Raw genomic sequence first — 21972 nt, 5'->3', positions numbered from 1 at the left:
TAGCCACTGGCGCATAGGAATCAAAATAATCAATACCTTCTCTTTGTTTAAACCTCTTAGCTACTAATCTAGCCTTAAAGGTTTGAATCATGCCATCGGTGTGATATTTCCTTCGAAATACCCACTTGCACCCTATTGGTTTAGATCCTGGTGGAAGGTCTACCAATTCCCATGTTTGGTTGGACATAATTGAATCCATTTCATCATTGATAGCCTCTTTCCAAAAAGCAACATCTCTAGAAGCCATAGCTTCTTTGTATGTTTTGGGATCCTCTTTTATTTGAAGTACTATAGGAAATTTTCTTATAATATCTTCTCTATTTCCTTCTACTAAGTAAAAGGAAATTCTTTGAGAGTCAATCTCATCCGATCCCAACACTTTCTCTTTTCTAGCTCTTTGGCTTTTCCGAGGCACAATGGGTTGTTCAACAACCTTTGAAGGTGTCTCCTCTAGAGACTCTCCAACACTAGTAGGTACTTGAGAATTGCTATCACTCAACAAATTCTCAAAGAACTCTACCTCTCTTGATTCAATTATCACATTAGACTCCAAGTCTAATAGCCTATAAGCTTTGCTATTTGAGGCATAGCCTACAAATGCACACTTAATGGCTCTTGGACCCAATTTTGTTTTATGTGGATCCGTTTTCTTGCAATAAGCAAGACACCCCCACACTTTGAAGTAACCTATATTAGGCTTCCTTCCTTTCCATAACTCATATGGAGATATCTCATTTTTCTTCATAGGAATTCTATTCAAAATATGGCAAGCAGTCAACAAAGCTTCACCCCACAAATTGAAATTCAATTTAGCATGCAATAACATAACATTCACCATTTCCAAGAATGTTCTATTCTTTCTCTCCGCTATGCCATTGTGTTGAGGTGTATAGGGTGCGGTGCACTCATGTATTATGCCATATTCTTCACAAAAAGAATTGAATTCACTAGAGAAATATTCACCACCTCTATCACTTCTAAGCACTTTAATATTTTTTTCTAGTTGATTTTCAACTTCGGCTTTGTAAACTTTAAAGGCATTGAAAGTTTCACTTTTGTTTTTCAATAAAAACACATAGGTAAATCTAGAACAATCATCTATGAATGTAAGAAAATACCTATTTCCACCTCTTGTTAACATGCCATTAAGTTCACAAAGATCACTATGTATTAAATCAAGCAAATTAGATGATCTCTCAACACTATGAAAAGGCTTTTTAATCATCTTTGATTTAACGCATATTTCACATTTTTCAAATTTCTTGGTATCACAAGCAATCAAACCACATTTCACAATCCTTTTAATAGTGCTTAAACCAACATGTGCAAGCCTATTATGCCACAAAAATAAAGAATTTGAATCACACATATAAGCGGAAGTAGATGCCATTTTATTGATATTGTCATTGGTACAAAGTTTGATCATCCCATCACAAGAATACCCCTTTCCCACAAAGTTCCCCGATTTGGATAAAATTAGCTTACCGGATTCAAACACCGCTTTGATACCCGGTTTGCCAAGCAAATCCCCATTAACCAAATTTTTTTTCATATCGGGGACATACAATACATTTATAAGGGTAACCTTTTTGCCGGAGGTAAAAACAACTTCAATAGTGCCCTTGCCAAGCACCTTGGATCTTCCTTCATTGCCCATTTGAACCTCTTGATATCCCTTTGCATCTTCAAAGGTCTTGAAAAGAGATTTGTCATAGGTAACATGAACTGTGGCACAAGTATCATACCACCATCCTTGCACCTTTCCTTGGACAACGCACACATCGCTTAGTGTTGCAATGATCTCCTCATCAATTGCATTCACCACAGCCCCTTTTAGGTCATTTCGGTACCTACACTCCCTAGCATAATGCTCGGGTTTTCCACACACAAAACAAGGACCTTTCTTGCCCTTAAATTGCTCTTGATTTTTCTTGGGGCTCATATAATTTCCGGAATTCCTTTTGTCGTTGTTATTTTTACCTCTAGGATGATTGGCCTTTGAAACCGCATTGGCTTTGTTAGTCCCACCATTGGACTCTTCCACCATTTTGTCTCTTGATCTCGATTCTTCCTCAATGCGAAGATGTTTTTGAATCTCTTCCAAGGAGTAATCTTCACTCTTGTGGAGAATCCTCTTCCGGTAACCTTTCCAACTTGATGGTAATTTAGCCACAATAGCACCAACTTGGAAAGCCTCCGGAAGTTCAATTTTGAGAACTTTCAACTTATTTACAATTACTTGCAACTCATGAATTTGTGGTAAGAGAGGCTTTTCATCAAAAAATTTGAAATCTATGTATTGAGAAATAAGAAACTTTTTGGTACCTTCTTCCTCGGCTTTGTACTTGTTTTCAAGAGCCTCCCAAATCTCCCTCGTGGAATTGGTGTTGGTGTAGAGATCATATAGCCTATCGGATAAGGCGTTCAAAATATGACCCCTACATATGAGCTCATCCTCCTCTCTCTTCTTCTTTGCCGCCACCACTTGAGGTGTGTCATTTTCCTTTGGTTCCGATAATGGTGCCAAGGTAGGATCAAGGATGTAGAAAATCTTGAGTGTTGTGAGAAGGAATCTCACTTTGTCTTGCCACCTAGTGAAGTTGGAACCATCAAAACGATCCAACCTCACAAGGTCTTGGTTCATAATCTTGATAGTCTCTCTTTCCATTGAGAATAGAGTCTTTGATTGTTGAGAAAATTTGGATACAATGGAGAAAGGAAACACTCTCAAACACTCACTTTGATACAATAAAACTCTCAAAGTTACAAAATAAGAACAAGAAAAAGAACATAAGAAAGACTCAAACAAGTTCTTGGAACTTTTTCCAAAGACTTTATTTCCTCCCACCTCTAGAAATCTTTTGGGAACTAAATGGAAATAGTCTTGGGATTGATCAAGCCTTTTCACTTTTCTGCATAAGATTTCAAAAAGAAGAAAAGTCATATATAGCACTCTTAGGGTTGAAAGAAGGTTACAAGGATGAGAAAAACCCATTGTCTTCCTCAATCTCTTCATCTTTGTAACATTCAAAAATTAAATCATATGTTTAATTCACACATTAAACATGATTTAATCTCAAATGTGTAACTCTCTTACACTTAACCTCTTAAGTTTTATAAAGTTACAAAGATGAGAAGACTCATTGTCTTCCTTAACCTTTCAAGTTTTGTAACATTTCAAAACTTAATCATGTGTTTAATTCACACATTAAAAGTGTAATCCTTCTTACACTTTATTTTCAAAAGTTATTTTTCAAAAGTGTAACTCTTCTTACACTTTATTTTTAACCAACAATATATATATATATATATATATATATATATATATATATATATATATATATATATTTATTTATTTATATAAATATAACACAAGTGGCCTCACAATCAAGACCCCAGACCAGACCATATTAAGATGGCCATGCATGGCCATGCAGAAGAGTACACGTGGAAGTAATAAGGTGCTTAGGCATTGATGTTGAAGTTGTCCCAACCTCCAATGACTTCTATGGTTTTAATTCTTCATTCTTCCCATTGTGAATAGCAAGGATTTCAGTGTCATTAGCATGAACCACTGGTATACTTGTGGCATCTTTGGATCTCTTCCGGACTCATTTCTTCTATGATTGCCACCCAATACATTAGAAAAGGAACACTTAGTAGTGTCATCCGTGTCAGTCTTCTTGGAAGTCGAACCAAATTCCATATTTTATTTTGATAATGAGAATTCAAATTCTTCAAGGTTTTCGGAGTTGTAACTCTCTTCACAAGCAACTTAGCGGTCATAAACATCGAGTTTTTTCGGAATTGAAGAAGACTTCTGGCTAATTAGGCCATATCCCAATTCTAAACTAACTATTAATTCCACCATTCTCAATGATTTATTCCGAGTGATTTTGGGATACATATCAGAGTTCATCATAGTTCTATTATGGAAATTGTGCAGAATCAATTCTCAGTCGTGGGCTTTCTATACTAGGAACTTACTGTTGGTTCTGACTGTATGCCAGTAGGCTTGCTTCTCCTTGAAGACATGGGTTGATTTCCTGGGACTTGGCTGCATTTAGCATGAGATGTAGCTTTTTTCTCTCATGAACTTCAATTAAAAGCTTGCACTGTGATATGCCAATTTCCATCACATTTAAATATCAAGGAGTCGTCATATTCTATGAAATAATCTCTCATAAAGACTGGCCCTTCGTCATGCAAGAATAAGTCATTATTCTACTGAATCAAGTCAGCATGCCAAGTGTTATCACCTGGGCTCACTAATGAGATTGCATCATCTGTATGTGTTTATGAGGCCTTTTTAGTTTTCTGATGATGTGATGGAGATGAGGTGAGTTTAAACTGCTCTCCAAAGATGAAGCATCAATACCAGGAACATCTTCCTGGCCAACCATATGTAGAAAAACAAGGAACTCGATTAATGAACTCACTGTTTTCACCGTAATGAAGGCACCACGCCATCTAGATGCCCAGATTTGCTAGCTTGAAAGTGCCCCAAAGAATCTACTCCATGAACAACAATAGAACTACTGGATTCTAACAATGATTGATCACTAAAATCACCTACAGTAGGTGAAGCTTCGAAAAACTCCCCTGGTAAAAAAGGTACTTGCGATGGCAACTGGGAGAGCAAGTACAAGTGATCCCATAAACCGGTTATGACTAAGATTTATATGTGTAATAGTTGGAGAAATACTGGATAAAAAAAAAAAAAATTGTTTCCACCTACCAGAATTCACTAGCATATTCCCATTAAAGTTAACATGAATGGCACTTGAAAATTGCAAGAATTCTTCATCCACATGAACATTGAGCATACTCCCATGCAAGTCAAGCATTTCAAGTTTTGAAAGCAACTTGAAACCTTTTGGGGAACCTCTTCACCAGTACTAAATAAAAATATAACAACATTCTTGAATCCATGAGCCCCTTAAGAAATCTCCCGAGCAAGTTCCAACATAGCAGCTATGCATAAACTGCAGTCACCAGCTCATTCTAACAGTTTGCACCAGATTTTGCATTAAAACAATCCACTTGAACACCATCCTCACAACTAGCCATGTTCTTAATCTTTTCTGCCTCTGCTAAAACATACTTGAGTGCGTCATCAAGAGCATCAGAACTAATAGAGTGGAGATCAACAATGAGTTACGAATATCCATTTCGGCCTCTCTTTCTGAACAACATCAACAATGAGTTCTCCATTCGGCTGAAGTTTCATCAATTAATGTTATGATGGCAGTTGTGACTACTGTGCTTGTGTTGCTTATCTACTAAGGAAGGATCAAACCACCACCAGTTATGAAAGCTTTCAGATTTGGCCTTTGAAACAGCTCCAAGAAGATTCGTATTGATTCCTGATCCGTGTAGGCCAATTTCAATGGGATAAGAGTGTGTTCTATTTGCGTATCAGACACTTTCTCACTGAAGAATTTCTGAATTCCTTTTTATTGATTCATATTCAGTACACACCATACACATATATATACACAAAATGACTGAATAAGAAAATATCAATCTAGCTTGATTCTCTCCTAAAATTAGGAAACTGAATCCTAAGGAAATATCCTAAATGATCTCTCCTTTTTTATTCCTAAAATACTTTCCTAAATTAAAACCCTAACTTTGAATGCCAAATTTCAACACTCTCCCTCAAGTTGGAGAATATATATCATATAATCCCAACTTGCAAGTTAAGTCTTCGAAGTTAGGCCTAGGTAAAGCTTTGGTGAGGATGTCTGCGGGTTGGTGCTTGGTAGGAACGTAGTTCAATTTAACCGTCTCACTAGTCACCTTCTCTGTAATGAAGTGTCTGTCAATTTCAACGTGCTTGGTCCTGTCATGATGCACGGGGTTCTTTGCTATGCTTATGGCTGCCTGATTATCACACATCATTAGAATCGGAGATGAACTCGTTTGTCCCAGTTCACTAAGAACCCTTTTTATCCAACTCCCTTCACAGATTCCCTGTGCTAGTGCTCTGTACTCAGCTTCTGCACTACTTCTGGCTACAACTGATTGCTTTTTACTCCTCCAGGTAACAAGATTTCCCCAGAAAAAAGAACAGTATCCAAAAGTGGACCGCCTGTCAATGATGTTTCCTGCCCAATCCGCATCTGAGTATACTTCAGTGTCACGATTCTCTGTTTTTCTGAAGAATAGACCTTTCCCTGGTGTCATTTTTAAATATCTAAGAATCCTGTAGATTGCTTCCATGTGTTCCTCAGTGGGGCTGTGCATGAATTGACTTACAACACTCACTACAAAGCCAATATCTGGCTGAGTGTGTGAGAGATAAATCAAGCGCCCGACGAGTCATTGATATCTCCCCCTATCTATCGGTGTACTCTCTTTCTCGATACCAAGTTTCTTTTGACTACCCATAGGAGTATCAATTGGTTTGCATCCAAGCATACCGGTCTCCTTAAGAAGATCGAGTATGTATTTTCTTTGAGAGACTACAATTCCCTTTCTTGATCTAGCCACTTCCATACCAAGGAAATATTTCAAATTTCCAAGGTCTTTAACTTCAAACTCTTCTGACAAATACTTCTTCAAATTCTGTAATTCCTCCATATCATTCCCAGATAGAATAATATCATCGACATAGACTATCAATATGACCATTTTCCCGGCATGAGACTTCTTGACAAATAGAGTATGATCAGCCTGACCTTGTTTGTAGCCCAGCTTTAAGACTGCCTTTGTGAATCTATCAAACCAGGCTTGGGGAGATTGTTTAAGGCCGTACAAGGATTTTTGGAGTTTGCAAACCTGATTCTTTGCCATACTTCCTTCGAAACCAGGTGGTATTTCCATGTAGACTTCCTCTTCTAGGTCACCATTTAGAAACACATTTTTTATGTCCAGTTGTTGCAAGCACCAATCTTGATTGACAGCCAATGAGAGAAGAATCCTGATAGTGTTCAGTTTTGCAACAGGAGCAAAAGTCTCCTGATAGTCTATCCCATAGGATTGTGTAAACCCTCTAGCTACCAAACGAGCCTTGAATCTCTCGACTGATCCATCTGCTTTGTATTTTATGGTGAAAATCCACTTGCACCCTATGGGCCTCTTCCCAACTGGCAAATATGTGATAGTCCATGTCCCATTCTTCTCAAGTGCATCAATCTCATCTTGTACTGCCTTCTTCCATTCTGAAATTTTGAATGCCTCTTGTATTGTGTTGGGAACCTTAGTATCATTAAGAGAAGTAGCAAATGCTCTGTAAGATGGTGATAGCCCTTCATACGTAACATAATTCCCAATTGGATGATCTGTACATCTCCTAACACCCTTCCTCAATGCAATCGGCAGAGTAGAATCATCAATGCTGGGAATTAACACCTCTCCAGCCCTATTCTCACCTATGTTCTCTTCCAGTAGACTTGAAATGGAGTCAATATATTGGCCACATGTTGGCTGTGATCCGTGCTCTAATTCTTGTCTTTTCCTCCTCCTGATGTAAACTTGTAAGTTCTCATTAGCAAGTTGTGGGGCTATAGGTTGAATAGGCATGGGAGACTGGATGGTCACGGGAGAAGGAACATTTATGGGCTAGGCTGGTTGGACTGATGACAGCATGGGTGTGGACAACTCAGTGGGCGCGAATTAGAAAGGATTTGGTGACTCTGAGTGAAAAAAAGGTACAGCCTTAAGAAGAGACTCCCAAACTTGATGTTCATTCATGCTCTACCCCTGAACATGAGATTTGGGATAGAAGAAGACATGTTTAAAGAAAGAGATGTCCATGGTGGTGTAAAATCTTTTGTTGGTCGGAGAATAGCATTTGTACCCTTTTTGGGTTGGAGAATACCCTAGGAAAATGCACTTATTTGCTCGAGGAGCAAATTTGCTACGATTTTGAGGATACACATGAACGAATGTCGTGCAACCAAATACTTTGAGTGGTAAATCAGAAGAGGCTGCACGGGTGTGAGAGAATTTTTTTAAGAGAAGTTGACGTGGGGATTGAAAGGTAAGCACTCTGGATGGCATACGGTTAATCAAATAGGTAGCTGTGAGAATGGCTTCCCCCTAGAAATAGTTTGGAACATTAGAGGAAAACATAAGGCACCGGGCAACCTCCAAGAGATGTCTATTCTTGCATTCAGCCACCCCATTTTGTTGTGGGGTGTCAACGCAAGAACTTATGTGGATAATGCCGTGATTTTGAAGATAAGTACTGAGACTACTAGTAAAATATTCCTTTGCATTATCTGAATTGAGGACTTGAATTTTGGAATTGAATTGATTTTGAACCATAAGATTGAAGGTTTGAAAAATGTGCCCGACCTCTGACTTTTCTTTCATAAGGAAAACCCATGTTACCCGTGTATGATCATCAACGAATGTCACAAACCATTGAGTGCCAAAAATATTTTTTATCCGTGAGGGACCCCACACATCACTATGTACTAAAGAGAAAACAGTCGAAGGTTTGTATGATATTTGAGGATATACTGTTTGAGTATGCTTTGCAAACTGACAAATTTCACAGTGATAAGATGCTGGATTTTTATTGATAAATAATTTGGGAAACAATTTTGCAAGGTAAACAAAGCTAGGATGACCAAGGCGATAGTGTAACATTATAATCTTACTATCTTTATTGACCTTAGAATTTGACACAGAATTGAAAGACTCTAACATACTTTGAGACTGTACGCAACTTGCTTGAGAGACTTGGTTTGAGAATTGGCCACATGGGAGGAGGTAGAGCTCGGAACACAGTTCAGCACTGCCAATCATCTTCCCCGATTTCAAGTCCTGAAAAACACACGAGTTTGGATAAAATTTAGTAACACATTGGAGATCACGGGCCAATTTGCTAATGGACAAAAGATTACAATCCAAGTTTGGAACATGAAGGACAGAGTCAAGATACAAGTCTTTAGTAAGTTTTATGGAACCTGTCCCGGCAATTTTTGACTTTGAACCATCAGCAATATGGACGGATGAATGACCATTACTTGGCTTGTAATTTTGAAAAATGACAGCATCTCCTATCATGTGATCAGAAGCACCTGTGTCCACTATCCACGGCTTCATTCCTCCTCGATTAGCAGTGAAGACTATCCCGGTAGTACTGCCACTGCCAACTTGGCTTAATAGTTTATGTAACATCTCCATCTACTCTTTGTTGAATGGACTCGGCTCGAGAACAGATGTGCTCTCAGAGTTGGCAGCCACGTGTGCTCTGCCATCTCTATCAGACCGTGGCTTTGGTTTCCAATCAGTCGGTTTGCCATGAAGCTTCCAGCAAGCCTCCTTATAATGCCCTGGTTTCTTACAATAATCACACCAAGGCCTATCCCATTTCTGACGATCTCCACCACTAATATTAAATGACCGAGCAGCAAGGGCAAAGGCATCCAATGTTGGGGCAGGTTGCTCTTTGGATCCCATCATCACTTTCTTTCTACTTTTTTCACGCCTAACCTCTGAAAAAGCCTCCCTGAGACTTGGCAGGGGTTTAATGTCCATGATTCGGCCTCTAACATCATCTAATTCCCTGTTTAGTCCTAGGAAAAACTTGAACAGTCTCTTTTGTTCCACAATTTTCCTGTATGTTGCTGCATCATTCGAACATTTCCATGAGTGAGTCTCGAATAAGTCAAGTTGCTGCCAATTCCTTGTGAGTGTGTTGTAATACTGAGTAACTGACTGCTCTCCTTGGCGGAAGTCATGTAAGGCTGATTCAACTTGAAAAAGTTCTGAAGTATTTTCAGAACTTGAGTAAGTTTCTTTGGCTGCATCCCAGATGTCCTTTGCAGTCCTAAACAGCAAAAAATTTTCACCTATGTCATTGTTCATGGAATTGATAAGCCATGACATGATCATGCTATTTTCAATCTTCCACTTCCTGAAACCCAGTTCTGTAGTTTCTGGCATGGCTGCTTCTCCAGTGAAGTACTCATCCTTTCCTTTACCGCAAATGAACATCAACACAGATTGTAACCACTGTAAATAGTTATGGCCATTTAATTTGTGTCCTATGATGAGAATAGAAGAGGAATCACTGCCACCAAGGTTTGGAATTTCAGAACTGCCCCTTGATTCTGGTGCCATGACGCTGGATACTTGTGATGATGCCATTCCGTATTTTGTCATGGAGATGAGGGAGACAGCCGAATATGGTTAGAGAGAGAAAATCAGAGATACTGGCCAAATGGAAAAGAAAAACAACCGTGGCACCACCGGAAAGGTAGAAGAACACTTCCCAAGGCACGTGCAGGGATTGGGGTTGAGAAAAAAAATAGCCGGAGGACACCGAAAAACTGTTCGGAGGGCCCGCAGAGGCAAAAGAACCCCAAAAGAGGCACGTGCAGGGCTCGGATGGCAGAACAGGTATGAAGGGTGGCTAGTCGGCGTTAGGCGAGGCTGAAGGAGGAAGCGCGTCACCGAAAAGTGGCTCACGCGCCCTCACACGCCGGCGCGTGAGATGCAGTCGCCGGCCAGAAAAACGCGCATGGCCGGCGCGTGGGTGGTTTTCTGGCTCCGGTGCTTTGGGAAAAATTGGAGATCTCCTCCAGGCGCTTCTTGTGGTGTGGGAAAAAGACGTCGCCGGAAAAGTTCACTGGAAAAGTCGCCGACGGTGAATGTTTTCTGACGACGATTCGTTCGACCGAAAAACGTTTTCTTTCTTGGCTCTGAGAATAGGGACTGATGGCCGGAATGAGAGATGGCCAGAGAGAGAGATGGTCGGATTGAGAGATGGCCAGAGAGACTTGGCCGGAATGAATGATGGCCTGAATAAGAGGCGGCCAGAAGGGATTAAGGTTTCAGAAAACTGGCTCTGATACCATGAAGAATTTCTGAATTCCTTTTTATTGATTCATATTCGGTACACACCATACACATATATATACACAAAATGACTGAATAAGAAAATATCAATCTAGCTTGATTCTCTCCTAAAATTAGGAAACTGAATCCTAAGGAAATATCCTAAATGATCTCTCCTTTTTTATTCCTAAAATACTTTCCTAAATTAAAACCCTAACTTTGAATGCCAAATTTCAACAGTCTCCAAGGCCAAGAACTTCTGAGGTATTTCCCTGTTGCCGCTCTCTTTGCATGATACCATCACTAATGTTCAATCCTATCTTCAAAGTGTCTTTTTTGCTAGTGGGTCCTACTCTGTTCCAAAAATATTGCTAATAGAGGAACTTTGAAAATATTCTTTCGATCCATCAACACCTTGAATTCGAATCTGATTATTGGTTTCACAAATATCCCAAACAACTTCTCTTTCCTCTAACTTACCAAGATTCATCAATAACTTGGATGCGATTAATGATCACATGATTGTCTTCCATATTTTCTCCTTTACATCTTTCTCACTCCGAAACTCTTTTGCAACTTTCTGGTCCATGAGTCAACAAATACTCTAAGCAGGTTCAAGGAATTATAAGAGGCCTTCCAATTCTTTTTATCAAATCTCAACAATATGTTGTGCAGAATCTCCATAATTCTTCCATAATCAGGTCGTTAGTATAAATTTGCCATAATGACATTATTACTTGTGTTTTCAGGCTCCATCTTGAACAAATGATTACAAACAAACTTCCCAAGTTCGACATCACCAGAAACTGAAACCCCATTGAGCAGTGCACCCTAGATTTTGGCATTTGGTTCAATTGACATTTTAGAAATGAATTCTGTTGCTTCAGAGAGCATTCCAACTCAGCTTAGAACTCCTACCATGCAAACATAAAGTTCACGAGAGAGTTGAATGCCTTATTTTAGAAACATCTCATTAAATACATTCCTAGCTATGTTGACCATCCAGGGATGGGCACAAGCCGCTAACGCTGCAGTGAAAGTGGCATGATTAGGCATAGTTCCAGATTGAATTCCCTGTGCTGCTGCTTTCTGAAAGAGATACTTCTTTGTCTACTTCAACAACCTTCCCGGAGAATTTCTTCTCTAGTTGATGGGGTTCTGTATATTTCCAATTAAGGGAATGGGCTGTGGACAAAGAACTCAAACTTGGCACAACAAAGCTATAGATGAACATTCCCTAGCATCAACTTTCATTTGTGCAAACCCCTATGAGGAGGATCTGAACTAGTATGAATAATTTTGAATTCCTTCTCCATATCTGATGAAAATTGATGACTTAAAGCAAGCTAAAGCATCTTATCATATAGATACAGGGCATAATCTCCCATACCAATAGATGCCTACTGACCAACCTGAGATTTTCTGTAAGACCCCTCAAATAATCAATTTCTGCATATTCAATGAAACAAGTGCAACTTTCATGAAGGTTTTTGGAAAAGTTCTCGTGGCGCTTTTCATCGGAATCTTTGGCCACAAGAATTTCAAGCAGTGGGGTTCTTGGAGATGCAATAACAGCTGTCTAGGACTATGATTCCTGCCAACAAATCTTCCCACACTAGAAATTGTATGAACTGATCTGTTGGAGGGATCATGCACCACTTCCACTGATATTTGACTTGTCATCTAAGCAATAATGGTTACATGAAACCATGTATGATGATTGCTCACTGATCTATTCCAGAAAAAGCAGGCTTTGTCTGATCAAAAGGAAGTTGAAGCTTGCCCTTGTAGAAATTTGAAAGTGCACAAGTAGCATTCCTGAGCATATATAGCTTTGCACGCTAGTTCAACTGTGCTAGCATAGTAAGCGGAGCCCCATAGCCAAGGATAAGATCACCACATTTGAAATCTCATGATGCCACTAGTAAGCTTGTTGTCTTTTTGAAATCTAGAGCAGATCTCTTTAAGAATTAGACCAGGGGAAACAGTTATAGGATAGTACTAGATTATCAGTTAATTTCAACTGTGATATAGATATTGGAATTGAACCCATAAGCGTGTTTGTGCTTAGATCCAGAGATAATGTCTTCTTGCAATTGAAAAGGTCCAAAGGGATCTCTCCAGTTGATTGGTTTCCAAGTCCTATCTTGAAACATAATCATTTTCTACAAAAATCACCATCCAGGCAATTGTTGGGCATTATGTCAGAATTTCCATCACAAATGAATTTCTTGGTAGCACCATTAGTAGTCTCAGTAGTCAAGCTCACTGAATCAACTCCTTCACTAGCTTATTCAAGTGCCCAATAGCAGCAAGGAATTCCTCATAATATAATGTTCCACCTTTGTCAATGTTAGCTGCATCCAATGTTGTGTCATCCTTGAGAATCTTTCAAAATGCAATCAACTGATAACATAGCTCGTACAGTGTCCACTGATCCAGCTTGCACAACTTTAGCCAAAGGCACTTTTGAATGGATTCCAGCATAGGACACAGTTCCAGGAGATACAATTGAAGCAACTTTAATAGTGGTCAGGGAGAGACTTATCCTAATATCTCAGCTACTGGACCAACATTTGTGTTCCCAGGAAAGCAAATGGATGAAGTGTTAACAACCTCACATTTTCCACATTGTGCATACATATCTGCTAGTGCATTCCCCAAGAACAAGCCCAATACCATCCTTCTTGTGGGAACTCCCCTCCACGTGTCAATCCACATGTCATTCCCTTCAATATTGCTTGGATAATTGTCATAGTGTCCAGAGCCTTCCAGCTGGACCACACAGGCATGTGACAAATGGCACTAGGCTCCCTAAGCGGGCAATGTCTTTCAGCCAGCCTTCAAGTCCCTCTTGCTACGTGTAATCATTTCCATTTGACATGGAAGTGGTTGATGAGATCTTTCTCAATTCTTACGTCCATGTAAATGGATTATCACACACTGCCCCATACCTCTAGCAAGTTGAAATGACGAGTAACTACATCATGATACAATTTTTTATGGCACCTGCTAGTCGCCTAAAATTATAATGATTTCCCTGCTCCCTGCAGGGCAACCATCATTATAAAGAAGGTCCAAGTGCCGATTCAACACTATAGTGGCTTTCTCTTGAGTATTATAAAAAGTCTTCCTGAAGTATAACCCAGGTACGCATGCTTAAGCTGACCTATTCATTCTCTCATTGAAAAGGTTTGACTTACTTGTGTCTAACTTAACCTTTGAAGGGGCGTGCTTAGACCACCTATTCGGACATCCTTTGTGTAGGGAAGAAGCTTACCCAGTTCCTTGTTGTTGGGTAGAAGCTTTGAGAGGCACAACACAAGGCGGATCTGAACTTAGTTGACCTCGCATTAACATGGGCGTCGTCTATGGGAACGTTTAAGGATGTCAATGCCCTCAAGGAGCTGATCATCAGCCATGGGTAATGAAGGTTACTTCAACTGGCATGAAAACATGGAAAGACACTAACAAGAGAATGAGTCACAAGTGCAATCTCTGCTTAGCGAAACAAGGAGACTTAAAGAAGATAATCATGTGTTGCACACCTAAGTATCATCATCAGGGCCCTCTCACAACTGGCAACCTAAAAGCTAATGAACAAATTCCAAACAAAATGACAAGGCGTCTTTCCATAGGAAAGTAAAGTTCCCATCTGGCAGTCAAGAGACACGATCTAATGAAAAGTTTCCACCAACTTGTCAAGCGTGTTAGACGAAAGTTCTAACTCTACCCGTGTGTCAACAAAAAGGAAGTGCGACAGGAGGTCACAACTCTTTGAAGCGATGTGGGCCCGGCTGGGACCCCAGGCACCTAGTATAAAGGAAATACCACATGTAGCAGCAGCCCAAGAGTTCTATCCTGGTCCTTTAACTGCAGCTATCATGCCAAAGTGGCCTTCCCATCTCCTAGTACGACAACAAATAAGAGTTCTAGTAGATAGAGGTCCACCCGGCTTTATCAACCAAAGGCTGAACAACACGCTGGACAACACACTCTTCACGCCTTTTAGCCCTCACATCATCAACTACAAGCCCTCAAGGGGGTTTATGGTGCTGAAATTCATGACATACGATGGAACAAGTGATCCGTTCGACCATATCATGCACTACAGGCAGCTCATGACCCTTGACATAGGGAATGACGCGTTGTTATGCAAAGTCTTTCCAGCCAGCCTACACGACCAAGCTCTCTTGTGGTTCCACTGCCTCTCAAAGAACTCCGTGAACAATTTTCAGGATCTGTTGGAAGCCTTTGTGGGACACTACCTATGCTTAGCATGCCACAAGCAGAACATAAGTACTCTACAAAAGATTAAAATGCAGGAAAATGAATCCTAGAGAGAGTTCATGAAATGGTTCAGACAGGCCGTGCTCCAAGTGGAGTCTTATAGCATGGATGTCATCCTATAAATCTTTAAAAGAAACATATATCCGGGTACACCATTCTTCAAGTCTCTTGCTAAGAAGTCGTCAGTAACAATGTATGATCTATTCAAACGAGCAAACAAGTACTCCATGCTTGAAGACGGCGTCTGCGAGACTACACAACAGGTCCTGGTCACCAATTGACCCACTTGAAACGACCATGTCGGAAGTTCTAAGCCCTCAAACCAACTGAGGCAAGCCAGAAAGGGGCGGGACAACCTGCAGCAACCAAGCCAAGTTGACCTAACCCTCCTCAATATCTCATACGACAAACTCCTCCCCATGATTCGTGATTTGTCCGATTTTAGATGGCTGGAGCCAATTAAGACAGATTTGGCGAAACGGGACAGGAGTCGAAAGTGTGTTTATCACAAAGATCATGGCCACACCATGGAACAATGTAGAAGTCTCTATTACTTAGTAGAAAGGCTAATTAGGGTTGGGCACCTGAAACAATATGTGCGCACATTCGAAGGACAAAGAGAAATGACCTGGGATTTGGCCACCCAAGCCCCCACAACTTCAAAAACTCCCAGAGATGTCATCAACTACATTCACGGAGGCCCCGTTGATGAGAAATACAATTCCAAACATAAAAGACAAAGATTGCTCCGAGTGGCCTCCGTTAGGAAGCAGGTCAGCTCCATCCAACATAGCTTGTTGGGTGGGGTGCACGCCCAGTGGACGAGATAATCACTTTCTCTCCAATAAACCCTAACCAGGTCCTACAACCACACAAAGACGCCATAATCCTAACACTAGGGATAAGTGGGTTTGATATAAGAAGAGTTTTGATCGATCCGTGCAATTCAGTTGATCTCTTGCAGATGTTGGCTTACAGACAAATAGGACTCCTATCGTCTGCCCTGGAGAACCTTAGGTGGATACTATCTAGATTCAATGGAGCCTCGACAACTTCCCTAGGAGATGTCGTATTGGCCATATAGGCTGGTCTAGTCACCTAGAACAGGTGATTCTTTGTAGTAGAAGATTTATCCCATTTCAACGCCATCATGGGATGCGTATGACTTCACAACATGAAAGTCATTCCCTCTATGTATCATCAGATGGTGAGCTACCTCACCGAGGACGGATAAATCGACCTTTTTGGCAATATTCTGGTCGTATGCTAGTGTTATCAAGTGGCACTTGAGCCCGGACTTCCAAGCAGTAGTAGGCCACCCCCGGAACCATCGAATATTGATGAACAATAGAAATTATAGAACCTAGTAGAAAAAAATCCTCCTACAACTGACCCATTCCAACATTTGCATTTTTCAGATAGTAGTGATCGTGTTACTTATGCCAGCTTCTTCCTTGCACCAGATGAGTTAAATGTACTCGAAAGCATGCTTCAACATTATAAAGACGTTTTCGCATGGACTCATTCTAACATGCCCGAAGTCCATTCGTCTATAGTCTCACATCGGCTCAACATCATACCTTCCTCACGACTCCTCTGCCAGAAAGTTCGACGTTTCCACCCAGACAGGTAAAGGATCATCTAGTCCAAGGTGGACAAATTGCTGAAAATTGGGTTTATCAGGGAAATCGAGTATCCGGATGGGTTGGCGAACGTGGTGGTTGTTCCAAAGAAATGAGGAAAGTGGCAAGTCTGTGTTGATTACACCAACCTAAATGACGCTTGCCTAAAGAATAGCTTTCTGTTGCTCCAACTAAATTAAATAGTTGACTCCATTGTCGGACAAGAAATGCTCTCTTTCATAGATGCATTCTCCGAATATCACTAAATCCCCATGTTCCAACCCGACGAAGAGAAGACAACCTTCGTAACATCGTGCAGACTTTACTGCTAGAAGGTCATGCCATTTGAGCTCAAGAATGCTGGAGCCACTTATCAAAGGCTGATGACAAATATCTTCAAACCTCTGATCGGTCGAACCGTAGAAGTCTATATCGATGATATTGTGGTAAAAAGCAAAACCCAGAGCGAACACGCCCAACACTTAGTAGAAACATTCCTCTTGATGAGGGCGTACAACATGAAGCTTAACTCGGCTAAGTGCGCATTTGGTGTCAACACAGGTAAATTTCCAAGGTTTATGGTAATACAAAGGGGAATTAAAGTCAATCTGGATCAAATAAAAGTCATCCTTAAGACACCTGCTCTGGGTAGCAAGAAAGAGTTGCAACGCCTCACGGGTCGCCTAGTTGCACTAGGACGTTTCATAGCCCATTTCACAGATAAGTTAAGGTCTTTCTTCCTCACACTAAAGGGGCCAAACGTGACCGGTTGGACGGATGAATGTGAATGAGCATTTGACGAAGTCAAATGCTATCTTGCCCAGCCACCCATTCTGAGTAGCCATCAACCTGGTGAACAAGTCTACATGTATTTAGCTGTGTCTGACTATGTGGTCAGTGTTGTTATGTTTTGTCACATAAAAAAAAAAAAAGAACAAAGGCTCGTCTACGACGTAAGTAAAGCAATGGTCGATGCAAAAACCTAGTACTCCAAAATGGTGTAGACGACCTTGGCCTTGAAAAGTGCCGCCCATAAGCCCCGCCTATGCTTTCAAGCCCATTAAGTGACTGTACTCACGATTCAATCGCTCAGAAGCATTTTATATAAACCAGATCTATCAGGGAGAATGCTAAGGTGGGCCATAGAGTTGAGTGAATACGAAATCAAATATTAGCCTAGACTGACATTGAAGGGACAAGTCATGGCTGACTATATAGTTGAACTTTCTAAAAAACTATCCCTCCTAACAGACTCCTTTGAGAAAGAGTGGTGGGTACTTCACGTGAATGGAACATCCAGAGTCTCCAGTTCAGGGGTAGGCTAATTTTACAGTCACCAACCGAGGAATTGCTAGAACAAGCTATTCGACTTGGCTTTCTTGCCTCCAACAATGAAGTTGAGTATGAGGCAATCTTGGCCAGATTGGACCTTGCCCTTACTTTGGCAACAGTTAAATTGAAAATATGCAGTGATTCTCAACTAGTCATCCAACAAATTCGGAAAGAATATGAAGCCAAAGAAGAGCGCATGGCTCGCTATCTCGAGCTAGTACAAGATAACTTAGCAAAACTAGGCGAATGGGCAGTGGAGAGAGTACCCCAGATAGAGAACTCAAAGGCTGACGCGCTGGTCGAAATGGTCGCAACTCTCCCTATAAAGGCGGTAGTGCTACTGTCCATCTACCTCTAGGCCACATCCTTAATTGTGACAGCATCCGTATATAGTATTGTTGAGACGAACACTGATTGGACACACAAAATTGGGAAATACCTTCGGATAGGGGAACTAGTCGAAGATGAAAAACAGGCGCACAAGATCTGGGTGTAGGCCTCCCGCTTCACTTTAATTGGAGACAACCTCTATAAGCGATCTTTTGAGGGGTCGTACCTCAAAGTGTTTGAGCGATCCAAAAACACAATACATCCTAGTCGAGCTCCACGAGGGCGTATGCGACAATCATGCAAGCGGACGTACCTTAACACATCGCTCTCACATGCAGAGGTACTATTGGCCTACTATGAGGCAAGACGCTGAAAACTATGTTAGAAGGTGTGACTAGTGCCAGAAGTACGCTCCCATTCCTTGAATACCATCTGAAGTCCTCAATCCGGTCATGAGTTGATTCGGCGAGAAATTTCCATGGGATTGCATCCAAGTCATCACATAACATCCATACTTTGAGAAACTAAAAGTTTTAGCCAATCATCCTTTGAGGAAAAACCCTCAGAGGCTGTTGGGCTACTAAGAAAATAGAAACGGGAGAGCTCTGTAGATATTCTAAGTGTCAAACGTAATATGTATTCTATATCTATATATCAATATTTGTTACAACGGATGCAAGGGGATATAAATAGAGAAGTTTTTCCAACCTTCCTAGCTAATAAATCTTATGATTGGTCGATTACAAGGAGAAGAATGGAAATTTATACAAAAATATCCAAAAGAAAAGATCTCGTGTGGAGTCAGCAGAAACAGGGGAAAATTCGCACCACGCAAGGGGGTGTGCGAATTTGGAAGGTGTTGTGCGAAATTTTCGCACAAGCCTAGAGCAGTTGTCTTCCGAAGGCCATATCTTCCTCATTTCAGCTCCAAATCGTACACGGTTTGAAGCGTTAGATTCTTGACTTCCTGAGCTTTGAAATGGTATATAGCATGTAGAAAATGGACTTTGGGAAGTGCGCCAAAAGTGCGAAAGAAGACTGCAGCTGCTGTCCTCTGTTTTCCTCTTTGCTTCTTTTTGCTTCTCTTTGCTTTTCTCCTTTTGTTGGCTTGCTTTGGTGTAGCTAAAAGCTTGCTTTAACTTGTCCAAGTAGCTCCTCCATCATTTGGCATGCTTGAATTGATTCATAAGCTGATATAAACATGTAAACTTGCCACAAAATGGTAAAAACCAATTACTAAGGACCTTAATGAATTAATTGGGTTAAATGAATATGATTACTACACAAAGGTGCTTAAAACCATTATAATTAGGTCTACAAAATAGCACTTTTTGGTAGTAATCACCCACCAAAGTGTCGATCTTCAACACTTTTCTTGATCTTTTTGCATTGGTTCCTTGAAGGTTATGGTGGGGTTGAGGAGGAAGCTTCCTTTCCCCCCTTGCTATGTCGAGATTGGTGAGCTTCTCAATGGAGTCTTGAACTTTTTCTATCCTTAGTGATAGATCATTATAAACCCCCTCCATTCTTACATTTATTGAACTCTCCATATTATCAATCTTTTCATTAAGATGAGAGTTGATCTTTTGTTGCTCACCTACAAAGTCCTCCATGACTTTGCTTATCTTCAAAATGGCTTGCTCCAATGAAGATGTACTCATTGATGGTTGAGGTTGAGGTTGGGTTGTAAGGTTGGGATGATTATTCCAACTTGAGGTGTAGGAGCTTTGGTAACCGTACATGTATCTCATAGTTGGAATGGTAGGGCACTCCCCTACCGTATGCTCATATGAATCATCTCCATTCAAAGCATACTTACTACCCCATTGGCTTTGTTGAACTTGCCTTTTCCCTAATTCAATCCGATCCCTCATGGATAGGTATGCGAATTTGTCCTTCTCATGATCATAATGAGAGCTTTGATCTTCATGTGGAATTTCCATTTCAAAAAAAATGATATTCAACTAAGGCTCTTTTCTTCAACTTGTACCAGGGTTCCCTCTTGGTCTCGAATCCAACAAGGAATGCACAAATTGAAATTAAAACAAAAATAAAAGAAAAGAGAATAAAAAATTTAACTAAATAAAAACTAAACTAAAAAAATTATAAGAAAACTCACCAAACTTGTGATGAAGATCACAAGTTACCCTTAATGGTTGCTTCACTGTGCTTGTGGCACCTTCCCCGGCAACGACGCCATTTGATTCGACTCATGGTAGCTTAGCTTTAAAGGTGTATCAACAAAATTTATACCTTGAATACTATTACTAAAGTAGCCAAGCTACTATAGCATAGTGGTTCTAGGACCGTTCACTGGGAAGGGTTTTCGCAAACACAAGTGATATTCAAATTAGGAAAATAGGTGATTTTCTTATGGATGTTAGCTTTAAAAGAAGATGTAAATGTTTTTAGAAAGATTCAAACTAATCTAAGCTAACATTAAAGACTAAAATGAAAGGGTGTAAAAACAAGTTTCTCAAAGATAGGATATCTATGCTCTGGCTCTTATGCAAATTGGAAATCTCAGGATAGGCTCCTCGCGTTGGGGTTGCAACTATGGTGATGCTTGCTTCCCGAACCGGTATGGATTTAGCAAATCAAGTTTTAATCCTTTAAAATGGCAAAACAGATGGTAGTGAATTTCATCAATGGTTATTCACCTTAGACTTCCTTTGAATGGCTCGTAAGAGATAACTAATGGTCTAAAGCCAAAAGCTTACCAAATATTGGCAACTCAAAGTCATTCCAGGTGATAAACTCACCTTTCAATGGCCATTGAAATTGGTTCTAACGGATTAATGCAAAACTTGGAATTGAAAACCTCACCTTCCAATAGCTCGTAGGAGATAACTAATGGATAGAAATCCAAAAACTTATCAAGTATTGGCCGTTGGAAGTTGTTCAAAGGAAATAAAAACCAAACTTTGCATTAATGAACCTTTAATGAAAAACGACTACCTTACCTTCTAGGTGCGAGAAATTTCCATGGGATTGCATCCAAGTCATCACATAACATCCATACTTTGAGAAACTAAAAGTTTTAGCCAATCATCCTCTGAGGAAAAGCCCTCAGAGGCTGTTTGGCTTCCAAGAAAATAAAATAGTAAAGAGAAAAGAGAAACGAGAGAGCTCTCTATATCACTCAGTGTAAAACGTAACACGCATGTTCTATATCTATATATCACACTTTGTTACAACGGATGCAAGAGGATATAAATAGAGAAGTTTTTCCAACCTTCCTAGCTAATAAATCTTATGATTGGTGGATTACAAGGAGAAGAATGGAAATTTATACAAAAATATCCAAAAGAAAAGATCTCGTGTGGAGTCGGCAGAAACAGGGGAAAATTCGCACCACGCATGGGCTGTGTGAATTTGGAAGGTGTTGTGCGAAATTTTCGCACAAGCCTAGAGCAGTTGTCTTCCGAAGGCCATATCTTCCTCATTTCAGCTCCAAATCGTACACGGTTTGAAGCGTTGGATTCTTGACTTCATGAGCTTTGAAATGGTATATAGCATGTAGAAAATGGACTTCGGGAAGTACTCCAAAAGTGAGAAAGAAGACTGCAGCTGCTGTCCTCTGTTTTCCTCTTTGCTTCCC

General features: G+C 40.3%; 1 protein-coding gene across 1 annotated transcript in view; it reads left to right on the top strand.

Moving 5' to 3' along the window:
* Window positions 1-21972, top strand: part of LOC104878139 (uncharacterized) — a 97185-nt gene that overhangs the window by 14611 nt on the left and 60602 nt on the right. The window lies entirely within an intron of this gene.

This window comes from Vitis vinifera, chromosome 7 (assembly GCF_030704535.1).
Source record: "Vitis vinifera cultivar Pinot Noir 40024 chromosome 7, ASM3070453v1".
Taxonomy (NCBI): Eukaryota; Viridiplantae; Streptophyta; class Magnoliopsida; order Vitales; family Vitaceae; genus Vitis; species Vitis vinifera.
Note: the sequence above shows the minus strand (reverse complement) of the source record. Positions and strands in the feature narration are given on the sequence as shown.